Source organism: Patiria miniata, unplaced genomic scaffold (genome assembly GCF_015706575.1).
Source record: "Patiria miniata isolate m_02_andy unplaced genomic scaffold, ASM1570657v1 HiC_scaffold_1, whole genome shotgun sequence".
NCBI classification, from domain to species: Eukaryota; Metazoa; Echinodermata; class Asteroidea; order Valvatida; family Asterinidae; genus Patiria; species Patiria miniata.
The window spans coordinates 3,623,291-3,641,208 of NW_024037047.1; the positions used below are offsets into that span (position 1 = coordinate 3,623,291).

A 17,918-nucleotide genomic window follows, 5' to 3' on the forward strand; every position below is an offset into this window, starting at 1 on the left:
CAGTCGGTCCCGATGCCGATCTCAAAATATACCAGTATCTGGGCAGACGGCCGAGGTTACCGGGTCAGACCACAGGGTGCCGGGGACTAAGTTGTTACAATTGTACTGACTTGAGATGGCTAGGAGGGTTGGAGTGTGGAGTAGCTGGAAGAATGGAGGAAAATGGAATAAAGAAAATGGCTCCAAAATAATTGTGAAACAGAAACAGCGTGACTGTGTTTTTTGTTCGAGTTCAGCGAAGTTTTATACCCGCCCCTCGCTTCACAGCGATATACTACAGTTGCATAGTCATTTACCTCGCATTTTCAACCAATACCAATAGTAGTATAACGGAGAATATAATACCTGACTGTGAACACCCCCTGCATTGATGGAACAGCCACAGGTTTTTTGACGTTTAATGATCAATTTATACGCGTGCCTACCTGGTCAAAGGTTAGTACGGCAGAACGTACGTGACATCTCAAAATAGCCTGATGCCAGAATCCAGAGCTACATGTACACAAGCTGCGATCCTTTGCGACCTAACTGACCATTCGTAGTGTCAATTTACTTTTTGCCACTGGCTTATACTGGTGAGTATGTTAGATTAGCTGCATGACGATGTTAGATTAGCTGCATGAAGATGTTAAAACAAAAATCAAGCAAATCATCACCAATTTTAACTTATGAATGCGTAGGCAAACAGGCTTTCGGGGTTTTCCATTTCTGACGCAATATAAGTGGAAAATCCCTTTATCAGTGCAGCAAAGCTGAACTCGAAAACTAATGCCCTATAGAACAGTATATGATATAACCACTGTTTAATACACATGTCTACTTTACTGTTGACATTGAAGGTGTATGATTGAGGTTTTATGCTGTGGCTTAATGCGCAAGATAAACTCTGTGTGGCCTCCTGTACCTACCCGCACAATAATGTTGTTTTTTTTTTTTTTTTTTACGAAAGTGTTCTGCTATTAAATGGTTCAAGCATATTTCACATATGAAACCTTTTACTTTCAGGGGCTTTTGTAAACTAGAAACTAGAAACACAAATTCCTGTTTTATTAATTTAATAAGATTAATCAATGTTTTCTTTCAAAACAGTAACATAGTAATTAAAATTAAAACAATACGTTGACGACAATAAGTTCATTTTGTTTCTGTAATGTAATCCCCAACCCGCAGATGAAAACAATGAAGATCTTTTTACTTTTGCTGATCTTCATTGGAGTACATGGACATCTTATCATGGATATTCAGCACCACCCGGAGGCAAACTATCCTTCTTCTCTCCGAAGACGACACAAAAGAAGTGGTAGGGTTATGTTTTATTATTTCAAAGACAACGTTACAATAGAACGTGAACAATTTATTAGTTGAAAGTACAGGGTGAGTCAAAAAAAAGTTGCCCGAATTAGAAAATTGTATTGAGAAAAAAATCTGGCTCGCTCCATATCATGAAGGAAACATAGGGATAAATTGTGTTACTTGACTATTAACTGTGTACACTTAACATATGTTGCAAATACTCTACTCCCAAGTAATGTCTATTTCAATAACAAAAAGATAACATCAGGCAGCAGTCCACCACTGATTATTTACCGTTCGACGAACTGGTGAACACACATAAAATACAAAGGAACATGAACCTTTTCCCAACTCCATGAAAACGTGCAAGGAATATCACACACAAAAAATCGTTATCAAAAAGTGAGGGGGGGGGGAGAGTTGACTTATTTCTTATACTCAAACCTCAAAGTTTACAGAAAAAAATATGTTTCGGTCTTAACACAAATGTTGAAAATCTAATTTGTTTTTTAATTTGTGTGTGTTATGTTATTCTTTATTCCATGCACGGCTAAAAAAAAAATGATTATTTAAATAACACATCCATACATAACCTCAAATAATATGGATCAATTTCAGTATTTTGTTTGCAGATGAGTGCAAGAACATGCTCTTTTTAGAGACACTTCATTTGTGCATTAAATAGTGATTGTCTCGTTAAGTAAAATAAACAGTCGTTAACCCAAGTAACCTTCTTTGGCCTCACCTTGTATAGGTCTATTATGATAAAAAGAATAATACAATAACAATTTAAACATATCATTATTACGATCATTAGGCCTGTTAGAAGAACCAATTATGTTAGCATATTGTTCATATCACAGCCTTAGGGTAATGATCACTTCACATTGTATATCCACAAGCCTTATAAAATAGTCGAATATTCTCCATCATGTAAAACCCAAGCACATTATTTAGATTGACAGTAGTATCTAGTTGAGGTGATTTGAGTGTTCGGTACTGCTGAGCCCCTTAAATGTACCTAACCCAATGCGATCCAGTACCTGAAATTCCAGGTATTTTGCAGATTATCTGTTGCCTCTTTGCCTGAATTGCCTCATGTATATCCATAGCAAAAGTAGCATCTTTATCTACGGAATGTGCAATTGAGGTTAATTGGCCTCTGCGACTTGTGTAATACAGAAACCTACGAGGAACCCCTTCAAGTTTCTCAAAAGAAGGCTTACCTCCAAACTGGTCACGCCTACCAGCTTCCCTGCACAGTCATCAGGCCTGGTGAATCGGTGCAAATCGTCTTCTGGTTAAGAGGCAAAAGTCTGGACCCTGCCTCACTTGTCGTAATTCTTCGCCAGTCGTATCCAAACGATGGTCTGGATTTTGCATTGGACCGGTACCAGATTTCTTCTTCCTACGGACTCATCATTGATCCAGTGGACATGACTCACACCGATAAGTATTGGTGTAAAACGATGCGCAAACCTGCCAATCAAATGGTGGAGGACTATCTGGATGTGACAGTTGTAGGTAGGTATATATGAAGTCAATCGAGTCAAGTAACAAGTTATTCCAGTTAACTGTGATAACGATTGAATAACGTGCTGATTTTGTGATTTTTTTGTTTACTTCACGACCATGATTTATTATCATCTGATTTCAATTCATCAATACCTCATGTCATTAATTCCATCAAAATGATCATGACGATAATATGTCCCTTTTTATAAAAATGCCGTCTTCACCTTTTTGCACGGTGACAGTGACCAAATATATATAGCATGGTCCTTGTTCATTCCGATGGTCACGATTGTTCCAAATGTCTTAACTCGAGCACAAGCAAGTTCACGCCATGTTTCAAAGCTATTACATCTTAGACTATACCCATGACCACACCGGAGACAATACAACGAAAAATATAATTTCATTTGCAATGAACAAATAAAAATCACAAATCAGCACGTTATTCAATTTCCACCCCATAGGGATTCTGCAGTACTGGACACTCTACCTGTTTTCCTTAGGAATCTTCGGCAATTACCACCATGCAAAAATTCACATTTTCGCGCGTGGAACGGTTTCCCAAATCAGTATGGAAAACAACCCGTTTTCTTGCCAATTCCGTCCGTCTCCGGCGATCAATTACCTATCCAATTACCATTAGTTTACAGGCTAAGTGAGTGCACCCATCGCTCCCTCGATTTACGCACCTATGGAAGCTAAAAATGGAAATTCATGTACAGTTTCCAACGTTTGTTGTGCTTTGGTAAAGCATGGAAACGTGCTCAAGGACATTCGTTAATGGAGTAGTATATTCAGCCATAATGATGAAAAAATGTGTGAAATATATCAGTTTAACAAAGGCTTCCCAATAATACATATCTTTTTGATTAATTGAATTATTCCATCCTTTAGTCACCCTGTAATCCTCCCCTCCAACATCCCCCAACCCTCAGAAAACACACACAATCTCGACCCTCAATTTGATGACACAATTAAAGAACAACTCACTAAAAACTTTCTGAAGGTGCGTATTAAATATTTTATTCTGGATCACCTTTTTAACAATATTACAAATAGGTTAAGATCATTAAGGTCTTTGAACAATAAACCAACTACTATTCATTAGTAAATAAAATATTACAAAAGCATCAAAGTATAGATTATTATGCATAAATATTCATTTACAGAAACATATACATGGATGGATATTTAGTGTTTGATTTCACAGTCTTTGTTTGGAACGATTCGTTTGACTACCATCTTGGGGAAAAGCTAAAGTATTTCTGTTTTAGTTAGCAACAAAATCTTCCCTTTAAACGATCATCCAAAAGGCTATATTGTTCAACACTACATGTGTATTTACAAAAGCTACATGCATAAGGACTACATGTATAGCTTGCACCGCCCACTCCAACTTGAAGGCCTAAGAATCCATGTTTTTGATAAAAAAAAATGCCAGTTACAGGTCTCCCGCCAAAGTTTAGGCTTAGACGTACTTTTGATTGACCTCGCGCAACCGGCTGGGACCAAGTCATAATGATGTGGGTTGTCAGGACAAGGCCAGCATATAGATGGGTAAAAGCCGCTGTGGAAGATTTGGGAAACCATTCACTATTTTGCACACGCATCGTTATAAAAATAATATAGCACATCACTCATTTGCATTTTCATTGCATAAAAAACCCTTTCAGGAAAATGTAAGCCACAAAGTTTAGTAACTATATAGACGTGTTATTCACCATGTTTTCACATTGTACTGCAGACTCCTTTTGTTGAAAAATGAATGCATATACATGTAATTAAGAACAAAGTATGAACTTGCATGTGAATAGTGCGGAACTCTTATTTTCAACGATTAACAAGGAAAAGTGCATAGGCCTATGCATGATTTCAACAGTAATCAGTATTTGGATTGGACTGGACTAACTTTTCTTTTAGGCACTGTGTGGGTCGTGTCTTTGATTGATCCCGAGCAACCGGCTGGGATTTATGACCGACGGAGTCATAACTATGTGGGTTGTCTGGAGAAGGCCAGCATAGATGGGTAAAAATCGCTGTGGAAGATTTGGAAAACCATTCACTATTTTGCAAATGTATTTTCATCGCATAAGGAACCCTTTCATGAAAATGTAAGCCACAAAATTCATTAACTATATAGACGTGTTATTCACCATGTTTTCACATTGTACTGCAGACTCCTTTTGTTGAAAAATGAATGCATATACATGTAATTGAGAACAAAGTATGAGCTTGCATGTGAATAGTGCGGAACTCTTATTTTCAAGGATTAACAAGGAACAGCTTTTTGTCTTTCATCAATCCCAAAATTAGGATCCATTACTGATTACACAGGTCTCGCTTTCAAAAGAAAAAATAGCTTAACTAAATGATTTCTGTTTATCCATCCACCAATCTCTGTGCATGGAACACCAGGATCGAACTAAAAGCCATCACCCATTGCCAGCACAGAGCTCCAGGATCGGGAAAAACTTGCTGCTATTTGCATCTTTTTTTTCCTCAAAAATTCGGAAAAGAAGTCTGTTTTGAAATATTATGAAATTAAAAAAAGTGCATAGGCCGATGCATGATTTCAACAGTAATCAGTATATGGATTGGACTGGACTTACTTTTCTTTTAGGCACTGTGTGGGTCGTGTCTTTGATTGACCCCGAGCAACCGGCTGGGATTTATGACCGACGGAGTCATAATTATGTGGGTTGTCTGGAGAAGGCCAGCATAGATGGGTAAAAATCGCTGTGGAAGATTTGGAAAACCATTCACTATTTTGCAAATGTATTTTCATCGCATAAGGAACCCTTTCATGAAAATGTAAGCCACAAAATTCATTAACTATATAGACGTGTTATTCACCATGTTTTCACATTGTACTGCAGACTCCTTTTGTTGAAAAATGAATGCATATACATGTAATTGAGAACAAAGTATGAGCTTGCATGTGAATAGTGTGGAACTCTTATTTTCAAGGATTAACAAGGAACAGCTTTTTGTCTTTCATCAATCCCAAAATTAGGATCCATTACTGATTACACAGGTCTCGCTTTCAAAAGAAAAAAATAGCTTAACTTAATGATTTCTGTTTATCCATCCACCCATCTCTGTGCATGGAACACCAGGATCGAACTAAAAGCCATCACCCATTGCCAGCACAGAGCTCCAGGATCGGGAAAAACTTGCTGCTATTTGCATCTTTTTTTTCTTCAAAAATTCGGAAAAGAAGTCTGTTTTGAAAAATTTCGAAATTAAAAAAAGTTCATAGGCCTATGCATGATTTCAACAGTAATCAGTATATGGATTGACTGGACTAAATAATAAACAACATTTTCCTTGGCTGACTGACGCAACAAATGTTCCAACATTTTCACACGCATGCTTGACATGACTTTAACAAGAGCAAAGCAATTATTCACACCAGATAGAATTATCCTGTGTTGTTGACATAAAGAAATACATGTTTACATGAATACAGCACACTTAAGGATGGACAATTCAACCTTTCTACCTCACAGGCGTATATCGAGAGTTTACGAGAGTTTGATACATTAGTTGTTTCTTTTAACAACCAAGCAAATTATAAATGTGTAAGTTCCAATGGCTTTTTTGTTACTAAGTATGTACTTGTACATGTACATACATGTACATGTGTGTATATGTACTGTACATGTACATGCATTTTTACAACGCGCGTAGTTTAAGCTCCGCCCACTACAGGGCCTAATAAAGATGTAATTGATAAAAATGCCAGTTGCAGGTCTCCCGCCAAAGTTTAGGCACTGTGTGGGTCGTGTCTTTGATTGACCCCGCGCAACCGGCTGGGATTTATGACATGTACTGTACATGTATTTTACTACGCGCGTAGTTTAGGCTCCGCCCACTCCAAAGCCTGAGAATCATGTCATCTATATATATTTAAGAGAGAAGTTTACTCGCCCCCGAGACGATGTTTGCGGAGGGTGTCTTCCGCCGGGTCGGACACTTCGGGTCGTCCTAATTTTCCCGTACGGACCGGCGATCCGTTTCGTCGATTTTTCGTGACTGCGTTTTGCGCAGGAATTTGCTGTCGTGTGCGCTTTCACGTTGACTGCCTGGCCGCCCCCTGTGTTGGCTTTTCTGCGAGTCTAGACTGTGCGAGGTCAGCAAGGTCAACGTAGGGGTTTCGTTTACGTGTTCTACTCAGCCGTTCTGCAAAAGTGTTCACCTAATGGTAGTATGGGGTGACCTTGGCAAAATATTTTTTCCCCATGGTGCGTGGCCACCAAGTGTCCCTATTGTTTCCTGTGCTTTGCTTGCCGCCCCTGCGCCGAATGCAACGAATACTCAGAAGAACTACACATTAGTATGCCTTGCACGGTCTGACCAATCGAAAGTCTACACTGCATAGTATTTCCGGGCTATGCAAAACTGTCGATGGCAATGCGTACTGCAGCCTGCTCCACAGGGGGAGTCAGGTTGGCGTAGCGGTACTTTCCTCGCCTTCCACCGCTGTGACCCGGGTTCGAATCCCGCCTGGGCCAATATGTGGATTGGGTTTTCAGTCCCTGCCTGATTCCGTGGGTTTTCCCCAGAATATTCTTCTGGGCTTTTCCTCCCACCTCTAAAACTGTAACTTCTTCTCATTGTCTTCTCTCCACAGGTTTCTTCAGGCTTGCGAGCTACAGTGCCTAGGGCGCTTTTGAGGAATCCTTGGTTTCATTACCAGAAATGATTAATAATAATAATAATAATAATAATAATCCTGCAAACGAGGTTGGGTCTACGGTGCTCGCTTTTTGAAGCGCAAGCATGTGACGCCGCGTGATAAAGTGCTGTTGCTTCCATAATGTGTTTACAGCTCCATGCTTCCACCTCCAAGGCTGAGCGTTGTGAGTTCGCTGCCCGCCACGTATAATTCAGTGTCGCGTTATAATTTCGGGGGCCTGTTAGTTTGGGGTCAACGAAGGGTCGATGCATTGCTTCAAATATTGCGATCTTAAACGAAGTCACAAAAAAATCGACGAAAAAGTCTCCGACCCGGCGGAAGACACCCACATTTTTCCACGGACGTGAAGCCGCGGTCTCGGATCCTTTCAGAAGCAAACATTTCTCGGAGGCCGAGTAAAACTTGCTCTTATATATAGATGGTTGAACCAACTTGAATAAAAGTTGAATCGCAGACGGTCTTGCAAATTGTAAGAAGTTCAAGTTTATACGTTTGTTGAAGAGTCCAATACTGAAACTTATTTATGACCTTCCTCCATGATTTGGACCGTTTGTAATTTTTTTGGTAACACTCAACATTTTCATTTTAAATGACACCTTCACGTTTTATTGCATTATGATTTATTGTCAAACTGTACAACCAGCCTTCGCCTGTGTACTACAGTAACCTTTTCACTACGTTTTCCAAATGCGACTGCCTCACAAAAAGTCAATTTAAGAGACCAACGGCAACATTTACAGACAGTTGCCATGGTACATTTTAATTATCATGTGCGTAAATCGACGGGGGACAGGGGGAACCCCCTCCCCCCCCCCACACACACACACATTTTGAGGGGGCCCCCTCAAAATGGCCCCCCCCCCCACACACTTTTTCTTCCCGAATAAAAATATTGTAGCCTACAATAATGATTCTATTGCTCAGAATACATGTAGATGATTCAATTACTCAAAACTCAAAACTTTCACAGATGATCTTTTCCTCAAATTGGTTTTAGTGATCAGAAATTGCCTCAGATCACACCACAGAAATTGCTATTCTTTAACTGCATGTCTCCCCAACTATATCCCCCATTTACATTTAACTCCCCACATTTTCATCCCCAACACTACGCCCTACTAGATCTATGATCGGGTTAACCAGCTTGTTGATAAATATGCCAGTTACAGATTTCCCGCCAAAGTTTAGACACTGTATAGGTCGTGTTTTCTGATTTACCTCAGTGACCTTTAGCAACCGCCTGACATTTACAACTCAGAAACAGTTGTGAAACAAAAAAGCCTCCCCGACATGAATCGTATTTTGTCAGAAAACTGTAGGCTACAACTGGTACAAGAGCCAGTACCAATATCGACGTGTTTTTTCACACAGGTTACTTTTGTTAATGATGCGAATGCATAATAAAAAAAATACTATGAGCTTGTCTGTAAATAGAACGGAACTTAGGAACAGAACAGAAAAATAAGGAACAGAAAAGATATTAATCCCTTATTGATTGCAAAAGTCTCGATTTTAAAAGAACAATTGCTTCATTTAAAATCATTTGTGTTTATACTGTGTTTATCACAACTTTTAGGCACAGAGCTCCAGGATCGGAAAACGCTTATAAAACTTCCTTTCTGTTATTGTTAGAGGAGATTCGAAAAACTGTCTGTTTTTAATACTTTTGTTGCAACAATTTGAAAGCTACGATGTATTTCTCTCAACGGTCATCAGTATGGATTTGGCTGAGCTACACAAAAAACATAGTCCACGGCAAACTGATGCAATTGCAACAACTGTATGTCCCTCGAAAACCATTTCCTAACTATTTACACACATGTTTGACGTGACTAAAAAGAGAAAGGCATTATATTACAAAAGGTAGAGTTCTCTTGTGTTGCCATAAAAAAAACAGTAATTAATACAGTATAATTATCATCATGAAGCTAAAGTAGGAGCAGTTTATTTTTAACGATATAACTACATAACGACAAAAATTATGGTAATTCGTAATTGCGTGTGGCTTTTGTAACTATGCCGGGCCTGCAGGTCTGAGGATAAACATCTTTTATACAATAATTGGGTTTTAATCATTATAACCATCCAAATTCGTGCAAGTTTCACTGGCCATTTTGTAGTAAATTATTTGTAAAATATTTCACTTTACGCGTACTTTAAGCTCCGCCCATTCCGAGACCGTTGTGGCACGTCATTAGTAAAGAATGCCGCCAAAACAAATTAGGCACTGCGTGGGTTGTGTATTTGACCTCGCGCAGCAGCTGGGATCCATACGCGATTGAGCCGTGTGTAGTTTAGGACAATGGTTCCGTTTATTAAGTGTATATGTATTTCTAGAAAAAAAATGCATGGATATACCCTGACGATTATTAATTTTCTATGACAGTTTTAGGGCATAATAAGTCTTCCGACATCGTTGGCATTTTCATCAATAAAGAACCCTTTCACGTTTCAGGAAACTGTATAGCAAGAAAGTAGGTCTAACTATATAAAAGTGTTTTTCACATAATGCAGATCTCTTTTGTTAATGTTACGATTGAAGATAAAAATGAAAAACGAAATATGAGCTTACATCAGTTGCATATGAATAGTGGGACTCTTATTGTCCGGGGTTAACATCGAGCAGCCTCTTTTCTGCTATAACTTCCAAAAGCAACCCCCCCCCCCAAAAAAAAAGATCAATGCATTACTGATTACACGAATCTCGATTTCAAAAACAATGGTAAATAAACTCGCTTCACTTTAATATGATTTATGTTACTATGTATTACTGTGTATCCATCCACCAATCTTTGTGCATGGCACAACGAAATCGAACTGAAAGCCATCACCCATTGCCAGCACAGAGCTCAATGATCGGGAACCCTATTGCAAACATTCGAAAAAGAAGTATGCTTATGCTCTCGAAAATTTAAAACAATTATGTATGTTTTAACGGTCAAGGGTAAGTTCTGTGATAAAGCAAAGTACAGGTAAAGCTATATCCTTGATAAACTGAAGCACAAAATTGAAAAAAAAGTCCACACTTTTCACACGCAGGCATGCTCGAGTAGTCAATTATTGTAACCACAGGTAAATTTTGCTGACGTTGGCATGCAGAAATATTTATTAATGAATACAACGTGCGTGTAATTCTAATTTAAGGAGAAATGGTGAAGAGGTAGAGGTTAGGGTGGAGTTTCTCATTTGTTTTTAGTTCTTAAAACATCAAAACGTTAAAGAAAAATGCCCTTTACAGATTTCCCGCCAATGTATAGACACTGTGTGGGTCGTGCATACTTTGATTGACCTCAGCAACCTTGCACAGCCGTCTGGGATTTATAATCGAGCCCGCAGGACAAGGCCATTATAACTTAGGTTCAGTCTTGCACCGCAATATGGAAGTTTGAACCCGGGCCTGTAAAACAACCCTTCAGGTATAACTATACTTTACGGGTATTTTTTTGTATGAAGGCCTACAAGGAAACAAAATTTGCTGAACAGTTGTGCGTGTGAGTATTGCTGAACAGTGCAGTGAGGGTTTACTTGAAAGAAACTTTCCGCTGTTTTACAACACAGATCTCAAATCCATTTCAATTAAATGCTCAGAATTATCACTTGGTTTCTCTGCATGTGATATGTGTTGCACTAATTCGATCTTGTATTTCCACCACCCATCTCTGTGCATCGAGACACCACGATCGGACTACAGAAGCCATCACCCATCCCCAGTACACGGAGCGCCAGGATCGGGAAATATTGCTTAACACTAACAATGCACTGAAATAGCCATTATTTTCACAAAAAAATACACCAAAAAATCCTTCGAATGCACATTCAAAATATTCATACACACATAACGTTACATACACTGTATTATATCAATAAAATGTCACCGTTTAACATATAGAGTGATTCGTGGTGTGATTGTTAAACACCTAGTCGAATTCATGATAACACTAAAGTAGCCTATCAGTCCCTGTGAATCAGGACTATAGATTAAAAGTTATAGAACATTAGAGGATCTTGTACCTACTCATTATACGTGGATTTAAAAACCTTGCAACTGAATCTCTGAAGTCTGGAGACCTGAAGTGAATGTTTAGTCGAATCCGTTGTACTCCAGGCAGTGTGTCCGCTACAGTAAGCCGCAGGAGAATGTTGTCTCATATTCTGTCCCAAATGATTCAGTGATGCGATCTTTTATTCTGTGGACAGTGAGATGAAATACAGTAAACTAAATGCATCATTTGTTAAAAAGAGATACTAATTGAAGAGGCGGGTTTGAAATAGAAGAGAGATACAGTGTATATAAATTACGGACTCTTTTGAACTGCCCTTAACACGTGACTACTCCTGTAGGGAATTCCAGAAACGTAGATTGACACCCGATTTTCAATAATAGTTGAATATAGATTGTAACAAAATATCTTGAACCATTTTCATCCTTCATTTCCAAACATTACAAGCTGATTATATGACCTTTTCCTGGTACCTCTTCTCTTAAAACAAAAGGCAATGGAAACCGAAGGTAACAAGTAAATAATATCGACAAGAGTTGAAGAGTAGTGTTATCACATCAACAATGGCTGAAGTAGGCCTGTGCCGGTACAAAACTACGTCACCGTGCAAGGACGATCACGTTGTGATAGGAGGCGTAAAGGCCCAGCAGGTTCCGGACGAAAAATCACGCTGCTCTATATTGGTCAGTGGCAAACTATAGGTACCATAATATGGTACAAAATATTATTATGGTACAAAATATTACGATGATTCCACAAATCTGTTTACGATGACATGCGTCGCAACTCACAAAATTGAAACCCAGCCAACACATAACGTTTTCATTTCGTTCCTGGAAAGTTACCTTCGGTAACGTTCTGTAAAAACGTCCCCTAAACGTTACGCAGACGTTTGAAAGAAACGTTACATTGTAACAATTGTAACACGTTCTGTAACAACGTCCGCTGAACGTTATGCAGACGTTTGAAGGAAACTTTCATTGTAACAATTGTAACACGTTCTCTAAAACGTCATTTGAACGTTATGCAGACGTTTGAAAGAAACGTTTTATTATAACAATTGGAACACGTTCTCTAAAAACGTCATCTGAAAGTGATGCAGACGTAAGAAAGAAACATTACATTGTAACATTTGTGACACGTTCTGTAAAAACGTCAGCTGAACGTTATGCGGACGTTTGAAAGAAACGTTACATTGTAACAATTGGAGCACGTTATTTAAAAACGTCGCCTGAACGTTATGCAGACGTTAGAAAAAGATGTTGCATTGTACCATTCAAACAATGTTATCAACAACGTCTGCATATTGTTTCACGGACGTCTAAATGTAACGTTTTACTGTAACGTTCTGATAACGTTCCAAATCGTTGATATCGACATAAGACACAGAATCATTTATATCACAATTTGAACGGCCATCTTGTTTCAAAACTCCAAATCATCAAGACGCCAACATTTAACAAGATGGCCGTTCAACTCATCAGCATCGTAGTATTTTTAAGTCAGTGTCGAATGTAATAGAAAAATGGTCCCGCGCTCGCATCGTGTCACCGCGTACAAGCTAGCTGCGATGGTTCCCACACACGCTCATCGCCATCGCTATGTAATGGAGTGCTCTACCCGGTACCCGCCATACAAAATTTGTACTGTTTGAGAACCAGCTGAGACGACGTTGCACATTATGCATGCAAGAAGCGCGGTAAATTAAATTGTGAAAGTGGATTGTTCGATTGTGATGCGATGTCTGATAATTATCTTTTCATATCAAACACATCCTTTCAGCGCCTTCACAACAAAGTAAGTAATCTAAAGCAAGATTGTTTATACCACATGTAGGACTTTTTATTTTTACATTCCACGTGTTTCTTATAACAGTTTTCTCAGTCATGAAATTCAGGTACATGTAGGTCAGTATTAAACTCGGTATAGGCTAAACGTGCACAACGTGCCGAATAGACTTGTGATATGCCCGATGCTGGTTAAATTTCATGGATTTTCAACCACAAAAACAATTGAAAGTATCATTGAAGCCCCATTACTTCGTCTTTGATACGTGTGGAAGCCAGTAAATGATTTGAAAGGTATTTTGGCAAGTATTTTGAGTGATTTTTTCCAACATTATGAGTAGGCCTAGGCGAGTAACTCCAGCTGACATGTTCCATATTCATTCACATGTAACGCTGGAGGAATAACCTGTTCGTTAGAATGTGGTAGCAAGAGACCCTAGCTGGAGTTACCCAGCCCTAAATTGTTTCATTGGGTTGTCATTTGTTTAGGGCTGGAGCTAATTTTTCACGTAACCCAGCAGCGTAGGCAGGTCCAAAACAAATTGTGAAACATTTTGGAAAATGTTCAATTTTGTCCCCGTTACACACTAATTGCAACTGCAACTCACCCCAAACTTGCCTGGAATAACCATTACACAGGTCCTTGAAGTAAAAACGATCCACGATGAAGATTCAGCCTACAATTGCAGTGAAAAAAGGAGGAAAAACAGCTAACTGACAACCTTGCAGGCATGGCCAGGACCGCAATTGGTTTGTGCACAAAAAAAAATTGTGTACAATGAATGGCGGTCGATTACCAGGCACAGCGCGCTGTCAACTAGTCGTTTTTGCCGGCTGCGCTGGCTGTTGGCGCATGACGTCACGCGGAAGCGTAACACCCAATGACTGTTTCATGCACTAATATGAGGTTTACCACTCGCATCACAGCTGCGGTACTGGAACCGCAACCGATAGTGCATGACACAGTTTTTTTGGGGGGACCTGCCTACGCTGCTGGGTTACGTGAAAAACTAGCTCCAGCCCTAAATGACAACCCAATGAAAAAGTTTAGGGCTGGGTAACTCCAGCTATCTTTTATCCCACACCAGAGTTCATTTACATACCTCATACATTCAGCAGTCATTTACGAAGCCTAATGATGCTAATGATCGACTTGAAACAGACCACACAAAAAAGGTGAAAAATCTTGACGATTTCGGTGGCTTGTCCGTAAAAAATATGCCAGTTCCAACGTGTGCCTTCCATTTTGTTTTGCTAATTATATAAATGTATGCATCACGTGATGACATCAAAAACAATCAGCGCGCGCGATATAATGTGGGTACCACACCACTTTCTGGCGCTGCAAGTGAGTTCAATTTTCGTCTGGTGCGTTGTCGCGGAAAGCAAGACAACGAGAATGCCCTCCACGGCAATGCACCAGACGAAAATTGAACTCACTTGCGGCGTCTGAAAGCGGTGTGGTACCCACATACATCGCGGGCGCAGATTTGTTTTGATGTCATCATGTGATGCATACATTTACATAATTAGTATAACAAAACGGAAGACAGCCGTTGGAACTGACGTTTTTTACGGACAAGCCACCGAAATCGTCAAGATTTTTCACTTTTTTTTGTGGTCTGACTGAAGTGCAACTATTAATAGTTGTTAAGCTTTCAAAACAACCTTTGCTTTTATGTTTTAGATCAGAGCCCTCATGTCAAAAATGATTTTGGACAACCAAAAAGAAGAGTTGTGCCTCTTGAGGAAAGTGGCCAGGCTCCGAGCTCCTGATGATGAGGACATCGAAGAATTTACTCCAAAACCTCTGGAAACTGTCGCAGAACTGGAGGACCTATGTGAAAAGCTGAATTCTCCTGAAGAGGCCAACTTAAAAAAAAAAAACAGATGGTAAATTGCTGTCTTGTAAATTCATGTATTTTTCTTAAACCCAGAGGGCCTCCGGGAGCAGTTGATATATTCCCATGACCGAGGGACATTTGTTTTATAGGTATTCGTTGATGTTTGTTACTTACGAACCCTGAGGAAGAGACACAAGGACATGTTAAGCTGCTGTCCGTAACTAAAAATTCAAACTTAAGCATGACTGATGTGAATAGTTTTGGTAGTTCACTCCACCGGCTTGTGTCACTCATACTTGTAGCATGTATTTATGCCGAACAATTGTCTCACTGTATGTTTTTCCTTCAGATTCGTCACTTTACTTCCATGGGAGGCTACAACCTTGGCGAGAGTGTCCGCCGCATGCTACGCAGGCTAGGGACAAATATGCTGTGGTCCCTTTACAGCTACAAGGGACGAAAAGGGAAAAGAGCTCTGAGTGATCTTCCAATCTCCCGGGTGTTAATCAGTAAGCTGCGTTTTTTGATTTCCTTGAAATTTCTTTAAGTACATGTAAATTCATTCATGTAACTGTACATTCAAGTTGTTTTTTTAACAAGATTTTTTTTTTTTTTGTAAAGTTCATATATCAGATGCCAGTTATTAAAAATTATTAAAATGTTGACATCTTCTTCACCCATTCTTGTAGAAGCCTGACTGAGTGCCCACCCCAAAAGCAGAGTCCTGGAAGTAGAAGAGACCATCAAAGAAACTCTGAAGTACTTCCCAAACAGAAAGGGTGCGGCAAAGTACAAGGTACGTTTCTCTTGTTGCATTTTCAGTTTTCACATGCATAAAGTCTAGTCTTGTCAAAACACAAATATTGAGTGACTCCGAGTGAAGGGAGGAATATTATTTAAAGGCAAAATCTGTACTTCTCCATTTCCTTAGGCGAAGCGGAGTGAACTGGAAAAAAAGTCCAGATTTTACCAAGCGATAATATTCCTCCCATTTCACAATTTAAAGACGCTCAATGTTTGTTTTATATAATTGACATTTAGATCCTTGTCATTTGATATTTTTGCACTCTCATTTCAACATGAAATTGGTAAAAAATGTATTTCTCTCTTCCAAACCATCCATTCACGATAATGTTTGAACCCAACTACTGTCGCGCTGGCTCTTTAGGACAATACATGCTACGCGCATTGATGAAAGCGCACACCAGCATGCATTTGCACTAATACTGCGGCATGGAACAAAGTTGATCCTATAACTGTCAAAAAGTATTTCCCATTCCCCATGGGCGAATGGGAATTTTTGAGCCCCGGCGTAAATGGAAGTAATTAACGAATATCACGTAATGTGAGTTCCACCAAGCAAATGACAAGGATCTGTATGTCAGGATATATAATACAACTTAATCAGCTCTACAGTGCCAGTTTATTGTGTATTTACGAAAGTCGACTGTGCACATTGGAATTTGGTTGATAATACTTTAGCTTGAAAACAAAAACTATCCTAACAGTCAACAAAAGGTGTTCACTTTTTGGCATGTCCATTGTTTTGTATTGTTCTTCTGTTGGTCAAATACATGTACATGTACACGTATAACATATACATGTAGAACACTTGAATATTGTCTGCTTTAATTTCAGGAAACGTATTATTTCAACCAGATATGATGCATTTTAAACACTGCAAAAAAAAACCCGGACTGTACTTTTCATTGACTGCAACTGTCCGCTCTGGCTACAAGTCCCCCCCCCCCCCCTACAAATTTAGAAAAGGGCTGCTGGTAGGGAAAATTTCAACTTGGTGCATTGTGCACAGGCAAAGACTAACTGGCGTATGGAACATGTATGAACCTATGCACACACTAGGAAAGGGACGTTGTTACTATGTAAAAAAAAAATGCAATCTTTTGTTCCTGCAAGCAGCGGATTGGGTAAAAATTATTACAAGTTTCCAAAAATGTCAAGTTTTCTTTTGGTGTCCATTTTTGTTGTTGTATTTATTATGATGTTTGAAAAGTTCATTTATCTTTTAACTTCACAGAATCCTGATGCCAACAAGACAGCAGCAACACCATATGAGGTCAACAACGCCGACTTTGATGACTAGCAGATCCAAACTGAAAATGATTGGTAATTTAGTAATTTAGGGTGTTTGTTTGATCCCAATTTCAATAACGTGAATTGCGGAATTAGCGTTCCAATCCTGGTCTGAGGGCCCCATTTAGGGTGTTTGTTTGATCCCAATTTCAATAACGTGAATTGTCTGCATTGGGCAAACATTTAAAAGTCAATAGAATGTCTCATGAAGTCATAATGACCTCACTTCATATTGGCATTTCTAGTGGATATCCAACACATGCCAAGTTTCATTATAATCAGAATTTGTCTTATGTGTGTGTGTTAAAGACTGCATATTTCATTAATTCATCATGATGTTCATAATTTTGCTGATTCTTATGGAAAAACATGAAAAGTAGACATCCAAAAAAAGTTATATTATACTGGAAAAAAAGGATTTGGTTGCAAACCAAAACAAAAACTTGCCAAACAGACAGTGTTAACAAGATTTAATGTTTCGTTTGTAAAAAAATGTTTTTTTTTCAATCAAGTTGCCTGGGCATTGGGCCCTCATATCAGGATTGGAAACAACACCCACCCACCCCCCCCCCCCAAAAAAAAAAATAGATAAAAGATTAGAATATATTTGAGCTTCCAAACCTGAAACAATCTTGCCAAAAAGTGTTCATGTATGTTAAGTGTGCTAATCTACTTCTTCCTCAAT

At 39.0% G+C, this 17,918-nt stretch overlaps 1 long non-coding RNA gene across 1 annotated transcript; it reads left to right on the plus strand.

Annotated features, from left to right (window-relative positions):
- The first annotated feature begins 14,930 nt into the window (after positions 1-14,930).
- Positions 14,931-17,636, plus strand: LOC119739742. Its single transcript, XR_005272628.1, has 4 exons — positions 14,931-15,188; positions 15,489-15,648; positions 15,829-15,935; positions 17,178-17,636. It is a non-coding gene; the product is annotated as an uncharacterized LOC119739742 (long non-coding RNA).
- The last annotated feature ends 282 nt before the right edge of the window (positions 17,637-17,918 follow it).